The sequence below is a fragment of the Gadus chalcogrammus genome, chromosome 7 (genome assembly GCF_026213295.1).
Source record: "Gadus chalcogrammus isolate NIFS_2021 chromosome 7, NIFS_Gcha_1.0, whole genome shotgun sequence".
Classification (NCBI taxonomy): domain Eukaryota; kingdom Metazoa; phylum Chordata; class Actinopteri; order Gadiformes; family Gadidae; genus Gadus; species Gadus chalcogrammus.
Window position 1 is genome coordinate 15862677 of NC_079418.1, and position 19950 is coordinate 15882626.

The window sequence follows — 19950 nt, forward strand, 5'->3', positions numbered from 1 at the left end:
ACACACACACACACACACACACCACACACACACCACCACACACACACACACAACAGGGGCAAGCTTGAAGGCCCACCTCCTTCGTACTCGGGGCAGTTCCCAGAAGACTCCTTGAGGCTCTCCTCCTCCGTGATGATGATGTTCTCGATGTCCTTCATTGTCAGGTGGTCTCGGAAGGCGTGGAACAGAACCTGCTTCAACTCGTCCAGAGACAGCTGCTGCATGTCGAACTGCACATACACACACACACACACACACACACACACACACACACACACACACACACACACACACACACACACACACACACACACAGAGTCAGAAATTATTTTGTAGCAGGTGTACCGTGTGTGTTTCTTTGTGTGTGGGTGTGTATAATTGTGTACTATATTGTGTAGGTCAGAAAATGTGTGTACTTTTGCAGGTATTTTTGTTTTTCGTTTTTATATGCCTCATTAGACAACACACACACATGCATGTTTATATATATATATATATACATTTATTGAAGATGTATTTCCTCAAGCAATCAACAAGACCCCATTCCCCTCTACACTACCAACACCACCAACACCACCCACCAGTCATCCTAAAGTAACCATCACACTCTTTTTATGCATAAGATATCACACCCCCCCAGCCCCCCAAGCAACGGGTCCCCCAAGCCCCCCTAGCAACATGTCCCCCCGACCCCAGGAGCAGCTGGCCCAGCCGACGGACCCAGACGGACCCCAGGATGTGTGGCGCGGTGGGCTGGTGTTCAGAGACCCGGCGTGTTAGAGCCTCACACAGAAACACCCACCGCTTTGAAGAGCCTGGTGTCAACAACCTCAGGGACCTGGACTACATGGACCTGGACTACATGGACCTGGACTACATAGACCGCCTCCTTTAGACCTGGACTACATAGACTGCAACCTTTAGACCTGGACTACATAGACCGCAACCTTTAGACCTGGACTACATAGACTGCAACCTTTAGACCTGGACTACATAGACCGCAACCTTTAGACCTGGACTACATAGACCGCTTCCTTGCGACCTGGACTACATAGACCTGGACTACATAGGCCTTCCTTTAGACCTGGACTGCATTCCCTCCTTTGCGTTTCTTCTTGTAGACCAGGCTCTATTAATTAATGTGTTCATAAACGCAGCACACAAACACACATACAATCAATGTAATTCAATTTTTATGAATGAAATGCTATTGTTGTATTATTTAAAAACATAAAAGTATTAATGAGGATCCAAAGCTTTATAGCGCTTGTCTTACACTTGGCTTTTCTGGGAATTAATTAATGCCATCTTCATGCAATCTTGCAATCTTCATGCAATATCTTAATAATAATCTTCTCTGGGAACACAAGTACATAACTGTAACATCTCTTTATTATTAGAATAAACATAATAACATAAATTTAATATAGTATACGTATGTAAAATATGAACAGATATTTTCTTATTTTTGCTGTGATGCTGTATATAGAATATATCACTACTAACTGCTCATTACTATTACTACTAGTCTGTTCTATCTGGGGCTTGGTCTGTCTGGGTCTTGGTCTGTCTGGGTCTTGGTCTGTCAGGGGCTTGGTCTTTCTCTCCAGGGGCTTAGTCTGTCTGCCCACCTGTCTGCTAATGTATCCATCTGTCAATCTGGCCGTCTACCTACCCATCTGCCTTTCTGTCTACCTGTACCCATGCATTCACACACACACACACACACACACACACACACACCACACACACACACACCACACACACACACACACACACACACACACACACACACACACACACACACACACACACACAGATCAGCAATGATCACCAATGATCACCAATGATCCAAATTGTTAATGACTTCAACACATTAACACCCTCTTTCTTCAACACTTGTTTCACTGCATCTCAAAGAGCTGAGTTCACTCCATTCTCTAAATGCTCCGCCCAGGGTAACTCTCCATTTAGTTTTGGCCCTACATTCAATTCGTCTCCAAATGTGCCTTCCACCATCTCGAACCCTGTCCTGAAGTGAGGCGCTGTGCTGAGCCTGGGCTGTGTTGGCGCAGGCCTCCAGGCGGCTGGATGAGTATGAGGCGTAAAAAGGGTTCAAGAGCTCCTGAGTCACAGCTCCTTCTCACTGACTCAATGACCTTCCCAGCACACGTCTTTTTTTTCAAACCAGCAACGCTCCTTTTGTTCCTTTGAACCAGCAACGCTCCTTTACTTCTTTGAACCAGCAACGCTCCTTTACTTCTTTGAAACCAGCAACGCTCCTTTTGTCCTCAACCCAGCCACCTTGTCCCTATAACCCTCATCTCTCAGCGGGATCCAAGGCGTGATCAACCCCACAGAGCCTCCCAGCCTGTGTAACGCAACGGGCATGATGCCAAGGTCAAAAGAGAGAGAGTGTGTGTGTGTGCGTCTCTGCATATGCGTGTGTTTGTGTGTGTGTGTGTGTGTGCATGTATGTGTGCATTTGTGTTTGCATGTACGTGTTTGAGAATACATACCTGTATGCATGCTTTTGTGAGTGTGTGTGTTTGTGAGTGTGTACGTACGTACGCGTGTGCATGTGTGTGTGTGTGTTTCGGGGGCTTTATTTGCTTCTCAAAGACAACAGGGGGGATGCGTGGTGACGGGTGACATGCTGGGGCAGGACCCATCAGTCACAGGGAGCAGGCGCCTCCCCGACCCTCCCCTCCAGCTGCTCTCTGTCTGCCCTCGTCTCTAAGCCCCTCCCCTCGAGGAGCATGTCGGCGAGCATAGGTAATGGTCAATCCAGAGGAAAGGAGCCGTCCCACCGGAGACACGAGCAGAGACACCTGGTCCTGGGGGGCAACATACCCAACCCTGGTTTCATTGAATGTGTGTCCATGGAAGAATTCTGATGCTGCATTATAACTAGTATTGATGGGGCGCCCTGGTGGCACACCGGGTTAAAGTGTGTACCATAAAGGCACAGGCCTGAACGCGGCGACCCGGGTTGGAATCCCGCCCGTCGTAATATGCTGCATGTCCTCTCTTATCTCTCTCTATAATAAAGAATAGAAAATGCAAAAATAAATCGTAAAAAATAAATAAATAACTAGTATTGCAAACACAGAGGTTGTGTCCTCTGTGTTAGTTGGGTGAACTTCAAGGAGATAGACAAGCTTGCTGCTCATCTGGGGGCTCAATCTCTTGACCTGTATTTCAGATCCTGGTGCGTGAAGCTGATCGGGTAGAGGGATACGGGGGCCAATGTATCCATTCCGGACAAAGACGTCAAAATCTAAAAATATGCACACTTATGTTTCTCCAGTGCTCTGTGAGCAGACACATCAAACAGATTAACTGTGGTGGATATATTATCCTTCATTTCCCCTTGCTAGGATGGATGGCTCATTTTATTAGTGTTGTACCAGTTTTTCATCTGGAATTTTTCTATTTTTGATTTGCTCATTTAAAGCTCTTGGTTACTTGTTTTGAAAAGTGCCTTAGTCAAATCGTCAGACTCTAATTCTGATGATTATTTCTGTCAGGCAGAAGACAGAGAGACAGGCTGATACAGAATTAAGGATAAATGAGTTGCCCTTTGACCACCTGACTCAGCCAAGTCCTTCCTGTCTTCAAGAGCTCAGTTACAGACATCTCGTCAGACGAGAAACACGTAAGGGGGCGGAGTTGAATGAAGACATTGAAAGTAGGCTGGGGCTGATCTGTCCAGGGCAGAGCGGTGGAGTTTGCATTTGACCTGTAGGGAGGTCAACCCCCTTCTCACTCATTCGCTGAAAAACCTGTGAACCCTCCGCCTAGGACCAGAGGAACAAGCCCTTAGTCTAAGACCAGAGGAACAAGCCCTTAGTCTAAGACCAGAGGAACAAGCCCCTAACCTAAGACCAGAGGAACAAGCCCTTAACCTAAGACCAGAGGCACAAGCCCTTAGTCTAAGACCAGAGGAACAAGCCCTTAGTCTAAGACCAGAGGAACAAGCCCTTAGTCTAAGACCAGAGGAACAAGCCCTTAGTCTAAGACACACCCTCAGAGGGAGTCCATTGGCTCCTGTTCATAGGCTATCAAAGCGCTGCTGAAAACGTTGATTTCAGCTGGGTACAATAGAGTCACTGAGATGTGTTTGTGTTTTTGAAGTGACGCCAGATGTTTCCTACTATCTCCCTGTCATGTTAGTCCTTTAGGGTGTGTGGAGCTCTGTCTGGCGAGCGGTTGATAGAGAGAGGGAGGGTACAACTTCTCGTATACTGATACGATAAGTCTGTGGCTAATTTCATATGCAACATTGCTCTTACACATTGATGAAGACATTTGAATAAACGTACGGGGCCCTATTTTAACTGTCTGAAACGCAAGTGAGAAGCGCGAAACGCGTATAGCTTGGTGGGCAGATCTCTGGCGCTGTTGCTATTATACCGGCGGACAAATTACTCTGGCGCCCGACGCAAATCTAAAACGGGTTGGTCTGAATACCCGTCGGTGTGTTTGGGGCGCAACATGCGATAAACCAATGAGAGTGCCATCTCCCGTCCCCTTTAAGAGCCATGAGCGCATTTGACAATCTGATATTTTGACTGCGTGTTTGCAGTCTCCGATGAGACAGATGCATGACCACATGAATTTCAAACTTAAAATGGCTCAATTAAAAATATGGCCTAATTCACACATGGAAAAGCGTTTTCTTCTACAACTTCCGAAACACTGAGTCGTCATGTACATTTCGGGAAAGAAAACTTAACACACATATGATATGCGGTCCTGTTGTCGCAACTGTGGGTCTATTTAATGATATGAGGCAAAACATTAACCAACAAAGTTTCTTACCAGTATTGTATACATTATCGTTATCGACTTTTGTTCATAATATACATGTGTCCCCCCCGTTAATATACATTGCCATGGACCAGTGTTGTATAGTAGCGAAGTAGAAATACTTCGTTACTGTACTTAAGTATTTTTTTTGGATATTTGTACTTTACTTTACTACTTATATTTCTCTGTACTTTTACTTTTACTTCGCTACATTTCGCGAATAAAACAGATACTTTTACTCCGCTACATTTCCCTTGAAACCTTCGTTACTCGTTACAAAATCAACTCAGCTTTAGAAAAAAAAAAAGAATCATGAGAGATATGAGAATAACGTCGGGGACTGTGGTAGAACACAGACTGCGAGCCTGTTTGGCGAATCAGCTGTCCCAGCGCACGTTCGCAAAGCCCCCTTGCTTAGTTACTGTTGCTACGTCGATCAAAACTCCTACGACTGTCAACACACAAATGCATGGCTAGGACGAGGGCAAGGGCTATCAAAATTCTACTATTTGTATCAGGCTGGTTTGTACACGCAGTATTACAACACTATCTTATACACTTCAATACGCTGTATATGTGCCATTTTTGCTACAAAGCTAATTTAAATACCCTTTTTGGGCAGGGACTTAAGTTTTCCGAAAATCCGCGATCCTGGATGACACCAAAATCAATATTAAGTAACGTGTACCAGCGCTTGCGGGATAATAGGTCGGGCTACGATATCTGTCAGTGTCAGTGATTTTTTTTTGGAGTAACTCCGCGACAGCATCCAGATCATGGCAAAATGGACTGCAATATGCAGTGGAAGGATGTTTTCAAAAAAGATCAACAACGAAGGGGAAACAACAATAATCGAAGCAAAATCATACAGGTCTCAATCAAAAAATTAGAAACTTCACGACCTCAAAATAAATACCACCAGCTCAACATTTTAAACTAGTAAGGTTCTTTCACCGCTTTTTTATTAACAGCAGTTACTTGTACTTTTACTTTCAGTACTTAAGTACATTTAATATCAGAAAAGTACTTTTGATACTTAAGTACAGTAAAGATCAGATTCTTTAATACTTTTACTTAAGTACTATTCTAAAAGGTGACTTTTACTTTTACTTAAGTAATTTTCCAGTAAGGTATCTGTACTTTTACTTAAGTATGGCTTTTGAGTACTTTATACACCACTGCCATGGACTGTAAGTTGCGTTACCGTGTTAGTTTGCGTGTGTTTAAAACAGTGGATGCATCACAACCCGCATTCATTCATTCTTTTAAACAACCCACTCGTTGGTAAAACTTATGTTCTCACCCAAATACTCTCAATCCTAAAAGTTTATGGTCTTGTACACGGATGTATGTGTCAAGAATATGTTTTCTGTATGGTGTATTGCAGATGCATTGTTTTAAAAGTACAACTTCTTACCGCTGATCAGATGTTCCTTTTCGCCACATAATTTAACCCACCGTTATCATACCCGAAACAAGGGTTTGTTTGGGAAGAGGCTGGGATAAGCCTACTTTGCCTCAAGTTATATTATGGTTATTATTATATTTTAACGCAATGTCATGCCTACTACATGTTTCCGTTCATTCAGCCCCATGGAGTAATTTTTTCAACAATCCCATCTCATCAATAATATTTTCATGAGGAGTACGTCAAAAGAGCACACCAACTGCTCTATCCAGTGGTCACTTGGACCAGGTATTTTTTTGGTCAATTGCACAACTGCTTTCATCGATCTGTAAGATAGCACCATGTATCATTTGCGGTGGAACACGTCTGCTTTCAGCAGACACGCTGTAATCTTCAAAGAGATGACACCATCAGAACAAGCACTAACTTAGGTTCACAAAAAAACGAAATCTGAAATTTCAGAGTTCCGGAAATTTCTAGAAACCATAGAACTTGTGGAAGACAGAATCTGCTCTGAATCTGATCCATCTCTGAAATACACCAACAAAAATACCCTCTTAGTAAAACACAGTAGAAATCACAGATTTTTGCAGTTTCCATGCCAATCACTGAAGACAATCACTAAGCACTGAGTGACAATAGAAGGACAATGACATAATAACGTGGAAAATGATCATGATTGATTTGAACAGCTTGATTTGAATCTGCACATCATGCAACTCCACACTGCCTCAGGCTCCTCCTGTTCAACACCCAGCACACACACACACACACACACACACACAAACGCAAACGCAACGCACACACACACACACACTCACACACAAACACATCATCTTGGGGATGTTGCCACCCCAGATATTGTCTTTTGTGTCATTCTCTCTCTTCCTTTTATGGTCCTGCTAATTGTTTCAGCTCTATCCGTCTCTGTCTTTCTCTCGCTGTCTCCCTCACCTTGACTGTTTCATCTTCTCCCTCTTACCCTCCGCTCCCTGCCTGTCAGCGCCCTTTCTTACTCTCTCTCTTCACATTTCTCTTCTCTCCTCTCTCTTCTGAGATTAAACTTATAAATACCCTTGGGACACACCAATGTCGACGACCTTCAGGACAGACCTTTTGGTGCATTTATTCTCCTTTCTCTCAATTTTTCTTCCTCTTGCTCTCTCTATGCGCTCTCTCACCCTCTCATCCTCCCCCAGCCCGCCTCTCTGTCTCTCTTGTCGCTCTTGTCTCTCATCCCCCCCCCCCCCCCCCACCCCCCCCCCCCCCCCCCCCCCCCCCCCCCCCCCCCCCCTCTATCTTTCTCTCTCTCTCTCTCTCTCTCTCTCTCTCTCTCTCTCTCTCTCTCTCTCTCTCTCTCTCTCTCTCTCTCTATCATTCTCTCTCTGACTCATGTGATTTCAGTATATTCCATTTACTCAACATAGGAATGGCTTTCTGCCGGTATCTGCACCATCTTCTCTCATCCTCCTCCAAGTCTCTCTCTCTCTCTCTCTCTCTCTCTCTCTGTCGAGTTGTCTCTTTATCATTCATTCATTTCCATCTCCTTGAGGCTTCTTGCCTCTGCTCTCAGTCTCCTCCATCTTTCATTTCTTAATCTCAACATTCTCTCTCTCAGATGCAGCATTATTTTTAGCACGAAATTGTGACTCTCACTCTGACTATCTTTTTCTTTCTTTCTCTCTCTCTTTCTTAATCTCTCTCCCTTTATCTCTCACTCTCTCTCTCTTAATTTATTCATAAGTTAACACAATCTACAAAAACAAACCAATGAGAGGCTCATCTCAAACCATAGCAATCCATTCACTACATGAGCACTTAGGGCATGAAACTCCGTTCAAGAGTGTGTAATGGGTTTGATTTAGGTTCTAAACATCTCAACACATGTGTAGTGTTTATGGGAGAGTAAATGTGGGAGTATTTGGAAGTGAAATACTAATAGTACAACTCATACTAGGGCCCAGTAGTTGAAGGCAGTAAGATACATGATAGGTTCCCTCACCTGCCAGAAGATATTGTCGATGGTCGTGCCCAGGAAGCCTTCTCTATTGTCAGAGGACAGCAGCTTGGGGCCCAGGATGGTCATGAACTTCCTCGAAATCCACCTGGCCGTCCCCTGCAAGGAGCACACACACACACACACAAACACACACACACACACACACACACACACATAGACACACACAGACAGACATAGACACCACATGGACACAACATATATACACGTGCACACACAGACACGCACACACGTACCAGAAACACATACACCAAACACACATGCCACAAACACACACACACATGCCACACACCACACACACACACACACACACACACACACACACACACACACACACACACACACACACACACACACACACACACACACACACACACCACACACACACACACACCACACTCAGTTAGTCAGGAAAGCCCACTAACAGTGTGGATGGGTAAAAAGACAGACAGACAGGTATGGAGGTAGAAAGACAGACAGGTGGAGGTAGACGGCAGACAGGTGAAGAGGTAGAAAGACGGAGAGGTGGAGAGGTAGAAAGACAGCCAGGTGGAGGCAGAAACTCAGACAGGTGAAGAGCTAGAAAGACAGACAGGTGGAAGCAGAATGACTGCCAGGTGGTGGTAGTAAGACAGACAGGTGGATAGGTAGAAAGACAGACAGGTGGATAGGTAGAAAGACAGACAGGTGGAGAGGTAGAAAGACAGACAGGTGGAGAGGTAGAAAGACAGACAGGTGGAGGATGATGGGGTGAAAACATCCCTTGAGACCCAAATGTAATGGGGCAGAAAATGAGTTGGTTCCTATTTCCGGAGTGAAGGTATCTTAAAGCAGCTCATGACACATCCCTGCTGATGACTCACTCTCCCAACTCCTTTACGCCATTGTACACCAAGTCACACGCATCCCCACTAGTGTGTCCCCCGTGCTTCCCAGTAGGGCTCAGAACGGAGGCTGACTGCTAGTGCCCCTTTGTTCTTCTCCATGCAGCGCTAGGCTCCCTGACAACATGTGCTTAGCGTGGTCCGTGGTTAGGGGCTGTAGGTACGCTTTGACACAAAGAGACAGAGAGCGGAAGATTTGGAAAATAAACAACCCCAAAATAAACATCCTCTCTGCTCACATTCTATGCCATTGAGATGATGACTCGTGTGCAAAAATGTGCTCGGCGAGATGGATTCCATGAATGGCCCTGATTGGCCAGAAATGAGCCAGTAGCTCATTTGTCTCATACGGAGGCAGGCACAGTCAACTCGCATTTCCCTCAATAACAGTAGACCGATGGCTATGCCATTCCTAACGAGTTACACTCAAATAACAGTGCTTATAAACTTTAACTTGGGAGAGTTGGACGACACATCAGGCTACGCACGCCAAACACTGTAATGTGAGGGTAACAATGATACACAAAAACAATCAAACAAAGGGGTCTCTAAAGTCCACACCCACACTTAGTAAAAAGAGAAAGCCATAAATTGCCAGATTGGAGCTGGCTTGATGTTCCCGGGGGGCGCCAGAGTTGATTTATTTGTGAAAACAGAGCAATTAGCCCAAAGACAGATCAGCAGGCTTTATTCAAGCATAGAAAACACTGGTGGTGACAGCAGTCATTTTCCTTCCAAACACAGTGTGTGTGTGTGTCTGCGTACTTGTTAGGTTGTTTCCACCGATTTAGATGTAAGTAACCCTCACATTGTTTAATGCATGCTTCCAGAACGTCTCATGTTTTTACTTCCTGTTTCCACAGCCTCTCACATTGTTTACTTCCTGTTTCCGGAGCGTCTCACGTTATTTACTTCCTGTTTCCAGATCGTCTCAAGTTGTTTACAACCTGTTTCCTTGTTTCCTTCTTTACTTTGTAAGCAACGTGGGACACTGTGGAAACAGGAAGTAAAAAATGTGAGAGGCTGTCAGCCAGTCCCTATAGCAGATTCAAAAAGGTCTACTCATTCCAGGCTCTTTTAAGGGCTCATTTTCCCATGCGCCCTTCTCCGCGACTGCCCATGGGAACCACGTCCACGGCCCTCGCCTGTAGAACAAACGCACCATCGTTCAGTTTGGCAGATAGCAGGGAAGCAACCCGGAGGAGGCCTGTCCACAGAGAATCACCTCCAGCGGCAGCGAGGTGCGCGTAGTCCCCCTGCCTGTTGCGGTTCATGTCTTTGTGTCCGCTCACGTCCTCGGTGAGTCCGCCATACGCTCTGAGAGATAAAGTGCTGTTCCTCGGTAGGGATGAAGCACGAGTCAGACTGAACCCAGGGTCAGAGGCTTCGTTTGCATGAACTGAACAATCAGGATGACAGCAGCGGGCCTTCGCCTATCCTGACTCATATGCCCAATGAGCGATGGAATATCCCCATGGAAACCAAACTCACACAAACCACCAAACGGACCCAAGCCTATGCAAATAGAGGCCTATATAACCTTGATGTAAGAAGGATCAATAGCCTGTCCATCCAAGGGCGAACATCTGAGTGTCATTTGTTAAAGATGGCATAGTCATTGGTCAGGTTTTTATCAGGCATCTGTTCTCCGATTGGCTCGTGACATCCATCTTACCTGTCACAGCTATGCTTAACCAAAGGTGTTTGGAGCATTTTCTGGGCTGTTTATTTTCTACTCTCTCTTTCCAACCCGGTGCTGCCCTACAGAAGGCTCTCCATCCACTTTTATGCCCAAAGGAGCCGCTTTCTCTGAAGCAGCTCCCCTTTTACTAAGCGTCGCTCTGGCAAACTTCCCGCCCTTTCTCTCTGCTCTCGCCGCTTGCCAGGACTTCCTGCTCTCTCCGAACACGCTCGGAAGTCCAGCCCTCCCTCGCCAACGCACTTTGGAAGCCCGACGCTCCAGCCCCCCACTCCAGGCTCCAGCCCCCCCCTCGAGCCCCCCGCTCCATGCTCCAGCCCCCCACTCCAGGCTCCAGCCCCCCACTCCAGGCTCCAGCCCCCCCCTCGAGCCCCCTGCGCCAGGCTCCAGCCCCCCACTCCAGCCCCCCACTCCAGCCCCCCCCTCGAGCCCCCCGCTCCAGCCCCCCACTCCAGCCCCCCTCTCCAGCCCCCCACTCCAGCCCCCCCCTCGAGCCCCCCGCTCCAGGCTCCAGCCCCCCACTCCAGCCCCCCCACTCCAGCCCCCCCCTCGAGCCCCCCGCTCCAGGCTCCAGCCCCCCACTCCAGCCCCCCACTCCAGCCCCCCACTCCAGCCCCCCCTTCAGCCCCCCGCTCCAGCCCCCCACTCTATTCGGAGTAGGGCCGAACCGAGGTGGACTGGAGACCAGGGGGTCCCCCAGGTGGAGCCTGGCTAAATTACACTGAGCTGGAAGACCTTTTGCTGCAGTGCTGAGATCAGCCAGGGCAGGGCGCTGTAACGCTGCTCTGATCGGACTCCTGGGGGGGTGAGGCCAGCGCTCTGGACCGGCCACCCTTCACTCTGGAAACCAATGGCTACAAACCGAACCGATTGGACCCACAGTGTCATTTGTGTGAGGCTTAATGGCTTCAAGGCCAATCATGCACACCCTCCCCGCTGCACCTCCCTTTCTTCCTGTTAGAAGGTTTCATCCCCACACGGGTTGGAAGATGTCAGAGTTTGGCTTCACACTCTCGTTAAAAAGGGGCTGTAGGTTTGCTTGAAGAGAACATATTTGAGGCTCATTTGTTAAGACTGCCACAGACGTCCATCAGCTATTCATGAGTCAAAGAGCTGCGAGAAGATCTCTTTTGAGTTGACTGCGAATCCCTCTGTGTGAGACTATTTCCATTGTAGAGCGCTCAGGGCTCACTTCTGACCAATCAGGGCATGTCTTCCATAACGATCAAGAGTCCATCTTGCCAGGCAATCACAGGGTGTGTGGAATGCAACACTCAGTTGGTGAAGGGGAGAGGACGTTCAGTAATAAACTCAAACCTCTTTTCCTCTAATTTCTGTTCTCTTTACAACTTTACTGCAGCACGTGCATGTGTCTGTAACTGAATGTATGCGTGTCTGTTTGGGTATTGTTATATATTTGTTGGCCACAGGCATTCAGCACCCCCACACTCCTGGGCAGCAGGTCCCAGATCAGCACCCTGGATAGCGCCACCCCCTTGGGAAGCGCTCCAACCTGTCCGCCCGGGCCATCCTGTGTGTGTGTTTTTGTGTCGTGTGTGTGTTTTCTTTTGTGTGTTAGTGTGTAGTATGTATGTTTGTGTGTGTGTGTGTGTGTGTGTGTATGTGTCTGTGTACGTGTAGTGTGTGTGTTTTTGTAAACACAAAAACCCAAAAAAACCCAAAGAGCCAGAAGGAGTTTGGCTGTGTTCTTTATCGTCTCTTGGAAGACAAAATGTACACACGATAAACTGCAGTCCTTCAACACATGGCACACACACACACACACACACACACACACACACACACACACACACACACACACACACACACACACGTGCAGACACACACACACACACACACACACACACACACACACACACACACACACACACACACACACACACACACACACACACACACACACACACACACACACACACACACACTACTACTTATGTGTGTGTGTGTGTGTGTGTGTGTGTGGGTCTGTGTATGTAGTGTGTGTGTTTGTAAACACAAAGACACACACACTACTACTTGTGTGTGTGTGTGTGTGTGTGTGTGTGTGTGTGTGTGTGTGTGTGTGTGTGTGTGTGTGTGTGTGTGTGTGTGTGTGTGTGTCTGTGTCTGTGTCTGTGTCTGTGTAGTGTGTGTGTGTGTGTTTGTAAACACAAACACACACACACACACACACACACACACACACACACACACACACACACACACACACTACTACTTGTGTGTGTGCATGTGTATGTCTGTGTGTGTGTATCAGTGTGTAAATGGGTAGTGTGTGTGTGGATGTTTAAGTTTTCAGTGTGTGTCTGTTTGTGTGTGTGTTAGTGTGTTAGTGTGTAGTGTGTTTGGTAAGTGTGTTAGTGTGTAGTGGGTGTGTACCATCATGTTGTGTGTGTGTTATTATTTTGTGTGTGTGTTACTATGTCCTGTGTGCGTACCTAGTGTTTGTGTGTGTGTATGTGTTTTAGTGTGTAGTGTGTGTGTATATGTGTGTGTGTTTGTCTATATGGTCTGAGTGTGTGTGTTTGTGTGTATGTGGCAAGTGTGTGTGTGTGTGTGTGTGTGTGTGTATGGGTGTGTGTGTGTGTGTGTGTGTGTGTGTGTGTGTGTGTGTGTGTGTGTGTGTGTGTGTGTGTGTGTGTGTGTGTGTGTGTGTGTGTGTGTGTGTGTGTGTGTGTTTGTGTGCCCCTCACCATCCATGTCCAGCCTCTGCATGATGATGGCCAGCTCCACCTCGCTGGGCATGTAGCCCAGGGAGCGCATGGCCATGCCCAGCTCCTGCTTGGAGATGAAGCCGTTCCCATCGCGGTCCAGAATACGGAATGCCTCTCGGATTTCTGGGAAGAGTACAAAGCAATAATAATGAAGAAGACATAATAGATACATAAACAAAGTTGACCCATTTCATTTTTCTTGCTGTGATATTTAGTGATCAAGCAAATCCAAATAAAAGTCCACTTCTGTTTACGGTTTGTTGATGGAGTAGGACATTGTGACGGCCCGCTTGCTGTTTTGTGTGTTAATGTGTAGCTTTGGGCAAGACCCTTTGCTCCTCCCTGTCTCTCTCTCCTCTCAGGTGGCTCCTGGTGGGTGGAGCTGCACATATAAGCTGCAGATATAAGGCTCCCCAGTCTGCCCATGGCTCTCTCCCTCTCCAGACACCATTTACTCTTCGTTTGACTTTTGTTACATCATTATTTTTGGTTAACTTCTGTCGATTAATAAATAAGGATAACTTTTACACGGTGTGTCTCCATATTTGCTCTGGCCAAGAGCCGTGCCGTAACAACATACATATATATATCAGGCCTATACGGACTACTGTGACCATCACTTTAGCTTGGTGAATTACTAATAATACCAAGTCATGAGATCATACGCCACGGAGCCGTAAGCCGGTATGGTCTTCTCTGCGGGCCTAGTGATTGTCAGCATTAAACTATTATACATTCCCATCGGTCTCAAGACTGGCTCAATATTTCATTGCTGCTTCCAGTGCAGCTCATATCAATGAGAGCAGTAATCCAAACAGATTCTAGGCCTACAGAAAGAATCTCCAGTCAATCCCTCCTGCTGTTGAAGCCACCGGGGACAATGTGGGGGAAAATGAGGCCTGACCAGAGGGCAGGTGAGCTACGTCAGCACGAGCCCAGAGGGCCAGTGAGCTACGTCAGCCTGAGGCCTTACCGGAGGGCCAGTTATCTACGTCATTATATGGCCTTTTGCTGGCCTGGTGGGCGTAAGACTTAATTGCTGTGAGAATGTTCTAGTTTCTTTGATAAGACATTGATTTGTGATGCAGCGGCCTCTCCTTCTGCATACTAGCGGTACTTAGCGGTACGTGTTATGGTTTCAAACACCATGTGTGCCTGCAATGAGCTTATAGGGACCCTCATAGGTGAAAAGTTCATGTTGGAAACAAATGAACATCAATTGCGTAAGCATCTGCATTAAATTTTACAGAAAATATAGGCTGCTATAAAATAAGCTTGAATGACGTCCGGTAATTCATATATATTGATATTTATCTATAAAAAATCAAGCATTATCTGTGGAGACGAAGGGCACCAGTCAGACAATAAGGACATTCATTGAAAGCAAAACACAACAAAAATCCCCCCCTCCTCTTAACGGAACAATGGAAGGTCTTCAAGTTATTAACCTGCCCAGTAGCCTAAATATAAAGGGCTTCAGGTTATAGACCTGGCCAGTAGCGTAATTTCTCACTTTAAATTCTTCTTCTCGCTATAAAAGAAATAGCATTTTTATCAATAATGCTAATATTACTATCAATGGTCCTACTGCCTAGCATCCCTGAGCAGTCAAGCAGAACTCCGTCGTAAGGCAACTCCCTCATAACAGATAGAGTGAATTACTGTTGAAATGATTGGAGAGTTGAAGAGGAACGTGATGATAAGAGGCTTCCCCTCATCGGGAGGAAGTGGAGCCTCCCCCCTCCCCCCCAGTCCCACGCTCTCCACCCGCAGAACAATACAGATAAGCTGCTTGATTCTTCTCTCTGTTCTCACCCCATCCTCCCCTCTGCTCTCTCTCATCTCTTTGTCTGTCCTCTCCCTTCTCTGGTCTCTCTCATCTCTTTGTCCCTCCCTCCTCTGCTCTCTCTCTCATCTTTGTCGCTCTCTCCTCTGGTCTCTCCCTCCGCTCTTTGTCTCTCTCTCCTCTGGTCTCTCTCATCTCGGTGTCTCTCCCTCCTCTGGTCTCTCTCTCACCTCTTTGTCTCTCTCTCATCTAATCTCTCTCTCATCTCCTTGTCTCTCCCTCTGGTCTCTCTCTCAACTCTTTGTCTGTTCTCTCCTCTGGTCTCTCTCTCATCACCTTGTCTGTTCTCTCCTCTTGTCTGTCTCTCATCTCTTTGTCTCTCTCCTCTGGTCTCTCTCTTATCTCTTTCTCTCTCCCTCCTCTCTTTGTCTCTCTCCTCTGGTCTCTCTCTTATCTCTTTCTCTCTCCCTCCTCTCTTGGTCTCTCTCTCCTCCGGTGTCTCTCTCATCTCTTCGTCTCTCCCTCCTCTGGTCTCTCTCTGATCTCTTTCTCTGTCCTCTCCCCATCCTTCCCTATGCTCCGTCTTCCTGCGTCTCCCATGGAGGAGCCGGAGGGTTGCCAGGCGTCAACAGACCGTCTCCTCCTGCAGCAGTTCCTGACTCAACTTCCTCAGAGAAGCCCGCCCCCGCAGCCCCCCAGTCTCTACGTTCAAGAGAGAGCACAAGCACACACAGACAAAAGCACACGCACACAGACACGCGCACACACAGACACGCGCACACGCACACAGACACGTGCACACACTGACACGCGCACACACAGACACGCACACAAACAGACACGCAGACACAGACGAGCGCACACACAGACACGCGCACACCCAGACATGCAGACGCACAGACACACGCACAAGCACACACAGACACGCACACACACAGACATGCGTACACAAACACACGCATACAGACACGCGTAAAAACAGGCACACGCACACACAGACACGCGCGCCGCAAACACATAGACACGCGCACGCAGACACGCGCACAGACACGCGCACACAGACACGCGCACACACACGCACGAACAGACACTCGCACACACAGACACAGACAAGCGCACACACTCAGACAGTCGCACACACACAGACACGCAAACACAGACAGACACGTGCATACAGACGCACGCACACCCACAACACTTCCACACACCCACACACACCCACACAGACACGCCCACACGCGCAGACGCACACACACACGCGCAGGCGTCTCCTCAGGCAGCAGTGGAGTCAGAGCTCCAAGGGGACGTCGCCCAAAGCTCCCTGTCAATCTCCAACTAATGGCCTGTCAATCAGAGGAGTATCAGGTGCAGAGGGGAGACGGAGAGGAGGACGCACACCTGACGAGAAACGCCCGGGCGGGCGGATCTGTGGACGTCATAGAGACGCCCTCGTCCCATGTTTTTCTCCTGTGGAACATAACCAAACCGACCGCTTTGCGCTGGACTCCTCCAGGGAGTTAGAGTGGCAGTTCTTCACCGGTCTGCATTAACCTATGTTGACATCCATTTATATTGATTCATTATGATACAGATGGATAGATCACTACTTTCACACATGCACACCAGCACCAATTGCCAATGGAGCCTATTCTCAAAGGTGTCATGACAGGACGCTGGTGTGGATCATAGCACTGATCATGGCTCTGCTCCCCTGATGCACCAGACCTCTACTCCTCAGTCTGCTGCCCGTGCCCGGGTACTGAAAGAATCATGATAAGCTCTATGAGTGATGCCTCAGTTTGACGCCTCTGTGAAGATGGTGCATGCTCCCCAAACAGGCGGGAGACCTCCTAACTAGCTACAGAGGTTTGTTGGGGGGGAACAAGGCAGCACGGGAGTAGGACATTTATTTATTCATAACTTTTTTCATATTTGTCGCATGTTTTGGGGGACTGGCATAAGATGGGGGCCAGAAGGGAGAGGAGGGATTTATTCGGTTGGATATTTTCCAAATCGAGCTTCCTCTGGCTTGTTCCTTCCACCGCCTACCCCAGCTTTAGATAGTCACATGTGAAGGCATGATTACATCAATTCGTTTTTGTTTTGTGTTTGTTTCTGTCACTAAATTATTGTCCTAAATCGTTTTCAAACCTCAGACCAGCTAGATCCCACTTTCCACTTCAGCATTTTCACAAAGTAGCCACTGAACAAAGATTTTTCCTGAACAGGTATTGAGGTTATCTTCCTCGCCAATGATACAGTCAAAATGTGCTCCAATTTCTGAATGAGTGTTCTACTGTTCCTTGCTCTCTCGCTCTCCCTCTCTGTCTCTGCATTAGCGTGCTTGTCATTAGTCTATCTGCCCGGACACAGTGTCGGGTGTTCTGTGCCCACTCGTGTCCGTCTTGGAAATAACCCTGCCTAAGATCGTCATCCTCCACCCACCTTTTACTATCTGTCACTTCAGCAAGAGCTTGTGATGCCCTCTCAGTCCCCTCTAAGCCTGTGAATATCCCCTTCTGCTGTTCACTCGACCAGGGTATCACCTCGCTCTTTCTCTCTCTCTCTCTCATCCTCTCTCCCTCCCCTTCTACTATTAGTGAGAGGTATTTCCTTAGAAAGGTGTGTCTGTCTGTCTGTGTGTGTGTGTGTGTGTGTGTGTGTGTGTGTGTGTGTGTGTGTGTGTGTGTGCTGCTGTACATGGTAATTTCTTTGCATCAAATTTGACTTAAACAAGAAAAAGTAATAGTCATCCAAATGTCTGAGGATGATGGCTGGATTGAGCAGACTCACCTTGCCGAGTCTGATTGGACTGCTTTGGGCGAGGCTGCACCATGAGTGATCAGTGTGCACGGGTTAAACTAGCCGTCAGGGCACACACTCAGGGAGCTCTCCTGCATGGCAACATGGAGCCCAGCGTCATGTGTGAGGTTGGTCTGCAAATCTTACATTAAATCAGCTTTCAACCCTGCCACCCTGCGACCTTGTCTGGAGGAGCCCACTAAAAGTCCCCTTGGTGGCGTTTAGCAAGGACATTGCTACAACTGTATTATGAATGCGTGTATCAGTGTGTGTCTGAGATGACACCGCTCACTGTGTTGCACAAATCCTAACCTAATGTCTCAGCCGACCTCTTGATAGTTTACATAAATTGATGGAAAACAGGTTAAAAGCAAAGTAATTCCCACCTTCAACAGGTGGTACACTAGCCTATATCTGCATTGCAATAGGATTCTAACTTCTTACTGAGGTCATAAATGATCCCAGGGCATTTATCTCAAAGAGTAGGGGTTTCCCCGGTGTCCTGGCCCAACCAGGCTCATTCAATCTGGCCCCCTAATCATCCTCCTGTATAATTGGCTGACTCATTAATTCCCTCACTCTCCACCTCAAGCTGGTGTGTGGTGAGCGTTCTGGCGCAGATTGGCTGCCGTGCATCACCCGAGAGGGTGCTACAAACAGGTGGTGGTTAGTGAGGTCCCCCCTTCACTGTAAAGCGTCTTTGAGTGTCTAGAAAAGCGCTTTATAAATTCAATCCATTATTATTATTATTATTAAAGGAGAGGTTTACAGGCCTGGACTTGAATGTCTATTTACCAACCAGACCTTTTTCTAAATGGGTCGATCTGTATCTATGCACCGAGGAATAGCCTTTGGTTATAAAGCCACAACCAGTTCAATTCATCCATGATGGATACACCTTAACCTCGATGACACAAGGACTTTATGCTACATAACTCCTCAAGTTCCATACGTATAACTTCTTCTGGTTGAAGCCAAGGTGAGATGTAATATGAAAAAAAACACCAACAGATACACGCACACACACACACGCATAGACGCACGCATACAGAGCAGTCATTGTATTTGACCACGGAGAGCTGGTGGCGAATTGATCTGCCAATTCCCCTTCAGGGACATCGGATTAAGAGATTTGGAGGACAAAAGGACTTGAAACCATAGCTCACTGAAGCAGAATTCAATAGTGCACATGTTTGAAGTCATGAGTGTTAGTGCGAGCTGACATGGATCCCTTGGAGGTGTGTCCTAGATTCAGCTCCCAACACAATGTTCACAATCTATAGTTGGGCAAGTTGAAAGGCTTTAATACTCATCCTAACTGTGTATAGAACATCATAGATACTACTAGGTGATACATTAGGTCATATTTCTCAAAGCAAAGTCCTGTTGAGCATATATTCATATGTTCTCTAACTAATTCCACATAATGTCTCTGGAAAAATGGGACTAAACCTAATAAAGAAACCTGATATACTGTAAATGTTCCTTCCTCTACACTCAAGAATTGTCTCAATGGCTCGGCTTAAGGAAGCTAATAGCAGTACAAACCTTCAACATAGTAAGATAAGTATAGAAACTCTAGTCAGACCCCTTATTTCCCCGTAGATAGACGTGTTCAGCGTGCTGGGCTGTGCTACGGCCAGGCAGCTCTGTCCCAACACAGCGTTACCTGCGAGCTCCTCTGGGGAGATGCTGGTGAGCTGGAAGGCTTCGCTGCCCTCAGAGAGCGAGCTGCTGAGGTAGTTGTCAGGGTAGAGTAGGCCTGCTCGCACATGGTGGAACGGCATCTTCAGCCTGCACGCACAGGGAA

At 47.2% G+C, this 19950-nt stretch overlaps 1 pseudogene; it reads right to left on the bottom strand.

Moving 5' to 3' along the window:
* LOC130386004 (calcium-binding protein 8-like) overlaps positions 1 to 19927 on the bottom strand; it is a 21148-nt pseudogene extending 1221 nt beyond the window's left edge.
* Between the last annotated feature and the right edge of the window lie 23 nt (positions 19928 to 19950).